Genomic DNA, 7,137 nt, shown 5'->3' on the forward strand with positions numbered 1-7,137 from the left:
TAATCATAGAGCCAGGATGATGAGGTCACACCTTATGAAAGTAAATTACTGCTTGCTGAAGGAGGGAAAGAGGAAGACTACTTATTACACTGTACTATCAGGACTACAACTGTAGTAGGAGCTTGTAATCCATTAATGTTGATAGGCATGCTCATCCATAAACAGAAAAGCAGGATCCATTAATAACAGTCTCATAAATAACCAACACACATCAACACGCACTCTTCAGGGCAAGTAAAATGTATCTCACACAAACACACATCTGAGCAGTCTGCTATTCTCACATCAAGCAGAATCCCATGGGGGACTGTCTCAGTGTACGTAGCCATGCAGAAAAAATATTCTCCTTCAGTCACTGTCTTGAAAGCCCCCTGCGATTACAAGTGAAAAACTACATACTGATGAACCTTCAAGGTCAGTAAGCTGCCTCTTCCCCAGTCAGGGCTTCACAAAACAGTCTTTTGCATTTAAAAATAGATCCTGCTTCTGCATAAGGATAATACTGCACCATGCAGGTAATTGAGATACCACACCTTAACCCATACCTCAAAGGCAAAGGGACAGTGGAACAGTGCACAAGCTAATTTGGAGGTGGAGATCAATGCTGACAGCATCACCAGCATATGAAAAGAGCATGATGGTATGCTGGAGGGTAGTGATTCTCCACGACTGGGCTACTGCACTGCATGGATGTTATCTGACAAGAGCTGAGCATCCCCCGTTTAATGTACAGAATGAATCAGGCTATGAAGGGGGACATTTTCTCTGTGCTCAATTTCAAATTACAGATGCACTGATATCAGTATCGACTTCGATAATGGATATTGATTCAAATAGCCGGATCGGGTATCAATGACAACAGGCCAATCTCGTATTGCAATACCATTATTTAATTGATAACTTATGAAATTATTGAAAGCAATAATTAAGAAAGCAGTCGGCCTGATGCTCCATTGCACATAAAAGAATGATCCCAGTTACATCCACAGAGTGAGGCATACAGCTTATCAATTAAACACTGGTATCTGATCGGTACTCTGTATTGGCAGCTTCAGTGCATCCCTTCTTGGGGTGAGAGGTTGTGTATAATGTGATGCCGCCAGTGCACACACACTGATAATGGACGTTATAGTGAAGTAAGGGACATGTGTCTGACACATTTGCATATTCACAGAGTGGATACATTTTGTATTTTTAAATTACAAAGAATCCCACCCACCCACTACTCTTTGCCAGCTTGCCGGTCCCCATTTCCAAAAAAGCTTGACAACCGCTATCATATCCTCTCTCTACGCTATTTGATCGGGATGTTTTAAGTACTTTATTTTGAACCAGTTGTCAAAGGAAGCTCTATATGCCCATGGGGCAGGTGGTAATTGAATTTACAAATGGATTGTGAACCATGAAAGATTGTGAATCACAACAAGCATTATCCTACTTGGCTGATACTGCATAACATCCGCTCAGGATTTATGGGTTTCAACGTTGGAATAATTCAATCAAGGTTAATATTCTGATCCTGACCTCCCTATTGACACTGTGTTTTTATAACTACAAGCTTACACACTGACATAACAGATTTGCAGTGAACTTTTATTCCGATGAACTAGATAAAAATGAAAACACATCAGTCTTTCTGTACTAGTTTCCTGATTCTCACTTCCATGTGAAAGGTGAGAGGAGAACCTTACCCTCAAACTGCCGGATTTCAATATTGTACAATCTCTCATCCGCCTCCACAAACCTCCCACTGCAGGTTTGGAAGAGTGACACAACCAGCTATTCTGTCCACTACTATCTACCTAAACCATAACTGCCCATGTTATTTGATGGGCACGGGCATTGATCTATTTAAAAAGGATGTTTAAATATCTTCCACTCACAGACTGCACATTGCCTCCATTCCCTGATTTGTAAGTATCAAGTCTTTCCTACTAAAATGAGTTCGAAGTCAGCAACACTAACAGCCCATCCCTTCATTCCTACTTCCAAAGCCACTCCCCCAAAAGTACCAATATGAACGTAAACGTATCATAACGAACATTAGTATGCACAGCTGTCAAGCTAGCGGCTTATGGAAGACTGTGTTGATGCACAATGAGTGCATGGCAGGCAGGTAGACAATCAATTCATTCCCAGGACCCTGACCTGTGACAGCCACAGATACTGGATCTTTTTTTTCTGCTTCAACATTTGATTCATTGATTGCTGTCTGGATCTAATAAGAATTTACAAATACAACAAAAATGTTTTTGAAGATTACCAACCCTACCTTTGGGTAGGATGTTCCTAGAACTACTGTCAGATCAAGAAATACGCATAATAAAATGTTCAAGTCAATGCATTATTCAAATAAACTCTATGGTAGAAACTACAGGAGGATAGATGACTGCATGACGTTTGTGGATCATCCTTTGTTTATATCCAAGTGTCCATGCTAATGAGAGAGTGGATGAGCTCTAAACATTATTTTCACAGTCACAAGGCAAAGCACTAAATTATTATTAATAAGAGCTTTCTCTTCCTATAAAAATATCTTATATTTCATTAATTTGGAGCCTAAAAGAATCAGCATGAAGCAACTGGTCCCTGCTTGGGATCTGATAACTGAAGGAGTGTCCTTTCATGCTTTGACTTTGTGTATCGACCAGAGCAAGGGATCAGCTCTCTAGGGTTTCCTTTTGTCTGTAAGGGAAGCCATCTTGGTTTGCTGTGCCTTAGACCTTCACCTTTTGACATTTGCTGTTTCACGGCAGAGAGAGTGATCATCTATAATGCCATCAGGAAAGGAATGCCTTCCATTAATTAAAAGCAGCAAGACCTTTGGATGTAGAGAAATGTATTGATCACAAGCTTGAGTATGTTGCACACATTTTTCTTTCATGGTGGTGCACTAAGTAATGCTCTAATCACTTTCACTAAGTGTCATAATGTACATGCAATACATTATCTACATTATATTTAAATAAAATAGTGGTGTTACTAACCTCCCTCCACTGTTCTACAACCAGAATCAGACATGCTTTACTACAGGCATAAAAATGTAAATAATATGGATTTTGTTGTTATCCCTGGCATTACCTGTATATGTAAACTTGTGAAAAAGCTCCTAATGTCTCTCAAATGCATTTATTTTAGTCCAATAGGCACTTGATGCTCCTTTGCACTTGAGACCTTTTAAATCAAACATGATCTGAAAGCAGTTTCTAAATAAAGCTGTGTATTTGCTGTATAGTACCCAGAAAAACATGAAGATTTGGAAAAAATGAAAATGAGCAAAAAGGGTAATATTTAGTGTGAAATTATATTATCAGTGAAAACACAGAAATTAAGCAGTTTTATCCAAATCCTTATTAGCTTCAATGTATTATCTACCATTACATCTATTCATCATCAGTCCTATTACTGTTCCATAGAATAAATAGTGTATTTTCAGGACACTATGACAAGGAAGTCTAGATGTAGCATAAAAAAGAAAGGCCTATTAGAGTGAGATATGATCTAATGTATAGTAACATGCCATCACACTGTGTAACCTCTTTTATTCTTGCAGGAGTCAAGGACACCATCTGGCTGCACTCCGCATGACACATGAGATGTCAGATGTCAGACTGGTGTGGTAAACCACATTATCATCCAACATCTGCCTCCCCAGTGAACATACCTAGATATTCTCTCCTTGCACTAGCAAGGAGAGAATATCCTAAATCCTTTTTGTATAATGGTATAAACAATATGTATTACATGTGATTAATTGTCTTATATAATATGGAAGGTAAATCAGTAAAAAGCCTAGAACCAAGGAAAACTACAACATCCACGCTTTACTCGGAAATCCATGTACAGGGTGTTTTACATTGTATTCACAGGATTATACTGTGGAGTATGTGGGATACAACCATGAATGGGAAAACCCACCACCCCCTGCTACAACTGCAAGATCCTAGCATTAAATGCATCTAAATGCATCTTGGAAAGATGAAGGAAAGGCCTCACATGTCAAATCCCATGCAGTGTTTGGTAGTGATATTTTAAATACAATGGACATATATCCATGAGACGAACAAGAGGTTAAAGCTCAGCAATAATTAAACTCACACACACTAACACATGCTCACCGGCACTCACAGCATGTACAAGTCACACATACACACACAAATAGTGATTTGAAATTTGATGGCAAAAAAATACTACTTTCAAATGTAAGAATCTCTTAAGTATTTGCTGTAACATCCCTGACCTCATATGCTTTTGACCAATATACAGAAACGAGATGCAGCCTTTCACTCACTATGGAGGTCAGGGGGGACAAGTCGAAAATGTATGAGAAAATGATGTTTAGTGTTCTGAACTGCCAAGGTTACTGTTCCTCCTGAACTAGGAACCTATAGCATAGACAGTTTTGGACACGTCTGATTGTAACCATGGACATACCATAACCAGAATATAGAGTAAAAAATAGCATTTTTTTTACAGAGGAACTGACCAGATTTATGCTACTGTTTAAAGTAAAATGTTTTTCGATGTCAGTTTAAAACGTGTTAGTTATAAATATGTTTCTTACCTAAAAAACTGATCTTCAGCAATTATCTTCTAAAATGGAAGTCCAACAGAGGCAAACTGCATGTAATCCAGTAACTTACACAGAGGAACTGTGCTGAACTCTTTCTTCTCCTGTGTCCCTCTTTCAGCAAAAAATGTTTGCCTCTCCAGAAAGGAAGGCTGCACTTTCCTCTTTTGAAGGAAACTCCTGATAAGTTCCTTCCTCTGCACTACAACAATAACTGCATTCAAGCAACCAGGGGCACTGGGATCACATCCTGTGTTTGAGGTAAAACATTGCTTTCACAAAGCCTTACACTACAGATTGTGTTTCTTTAACACTTGTTAATACATTTAATGTGACCAAGAGTGTGATAATATATAGTGCAGAATTAAATCATCACAAAAAAGTCAGTCTAAAAGTCTTTTGAAGACTGTATTTATCAAATCCATGTAAAAGTGGTGGTATATTAGAATTCACATATCTAACATTTTCTCTGAAACAGTTTAAGTTTAGTTTCATGGGTTAGGCATCTCAAAGGGGTATAAAAAAACTGCTTTGCCAAAATGACCACATTCTCCATCTTCATTCCCACATTCAAGCCAAATTTGAGCTACATTGTAGATAATGTGACAGTTAGTGATACACGTATATAATTAAATTGTATTTTTTCTTCTAAACAGTATTACAATATCCTGTTTGTTCAACACAACTGAATGATAAACTGTAATTGTCTAATCACAACACATATCTATTATTCATGCTTATCTATTACAACGGACATACAGTTATGTGTATTTGCACGTCATGACTGTTTGGTTTAGATAAAAGCAGCTGTAGACTATAAACTAGTCAATACAGCTTTGTCCAAATCCAGCACATTCTCACTCCCAACTCGGCAAATGCTGACACTTGGTCAGTGGCTCTAAGCTTCAAGCTATGGCGCTGTAGGCACCACTCTACGCCTCGTGTTAGTTTTGGACAAGGCAGGGACGCCATGTCAGTTTCCTCTCGTTAAATGAATAGTGTCTTTTCAAGATGTGACTAATGACTAATGTGCAAAAATGTCAAAATTGACCTTAAGTTTCGCACAGGACCCGACTCACGGTCTCTGGAATGAAAGTCCTATGTTTGTTTAACCCCTCCCCCTCCCATACCACTGGACCTGTGCAAACTATCTCACTCTTTATATTACGCTGTTGTTTTGACAGTTTTATAATGACGCCGTGGGTTTACGTTGGAGTTAGTTCAAAGACCAAGGGGCACTGACCAACAGTAGGTATTTAATGATTTGGGAGTGAGACCAGGTTGCCAAATCCTGTGTATCTTTGTCATTTTGTTCATGAATGTTTTGGAATTCTCCACTTTCGAGTGTTAATGTTAGCTATATAACTGAATTCTATAAAATCAAATTCTTGTTGTATGCTTTTCACTTTAACTGTTAATTGTGTTGTATTTTAAGACAGGCTATTTTGTTTATTGCATATTTTTAGATATGCAGCGTCAATGGATGATATCTGGGAAGAAGAGGAACGATATACAGGACAACTGAGATAATATCTTTCCTTTGCTAAAGCTCTGAGGTAGGATGTTTTTTTTTCTTCTCATTACCAGCTGTTTAATGTTGTGGAATATTGAGAGCGTACACAATATTTTTAATTCAGTGGCCTCTTAAGCTTCGTCATGACCCTATGAAAGTTCATGAAATTATAGGATATGGTCTGTAATAGACATGGACATTCAGACATCATTCAGAGTGATTTAAACTTCTTTAGAACATCATTATCCAAAACTTGACTATAACCAGAACTTCAGAAAATCTGAAGTTGACATTACAGCCCGTTTAAGGAGCTCATTTGTGTTCTTTGTTGGTTCTCAGGGAAAAGATGGTGAGGGATTGGGACGTGCAGCAGCAGACTGGATGGAGACGAGGACAGAAAGGTGAAGAGAGATGGACCTGAAAATCACTATCACCTGTACACAGGTGGAAACTGCTCCAGTCAAATTACGAGATTTTTATATAAGAATAATTAAGTGTATGTACATTTTTTGTTGTTTTTTTGCATCACGATCCTTGCAAAAAATTCTGGAACAGCTGGAGAACAACACGGAGGCTTGTCAGAAGCAGCTCAAAATATTGTCCTATGTATAGTACACCATTTTTTCTGACTTATTTTGGACATGCTATACCTTGACTTTTTTGACTTTTTTTGATATATTATAGACATATTTCTGACATTTTTCGAAATACTGTACTGTGACTTTTAAATGACTTTTTTTGTCATATTATATGATGACTTGTTAATTACTTTTTTCGGTATAACAACCACTTTTTCATGATTTTTTAATATGCTTCAATATGACCTTCTTACACTGATATACTATGGCTTTTTTATGACTTTTCTGACTTTTTTTGACATAATTTATTATGACTTAATTGTGACTTTTTTGATATACGATACTAAGACTTTTTATGACTTTTTAATAACATGCTATACAACAAACCTCTCATGACTATTGATAACATACTTTTCGATTACTTTTTCCAACATACTATACAATTACTTTTTATTACTTTTTTGACATAATTTACG

The sequence above is a fragment of the Anarhichas minor genome, unplaced genomic scaffold (assembly GCF_050575085.1).
Source record: "Anarhichas minor isolate MPS153535 unplaced genomic scaffold, ASM5057508v1 ptg000028l, whole genome shotgun sequence".
NCBI lineage: Eukaryota > Metazoa > Chordata > Actinopteri > Perciformes > Anarhichadidae > Anarhichas > Anarhichas minor.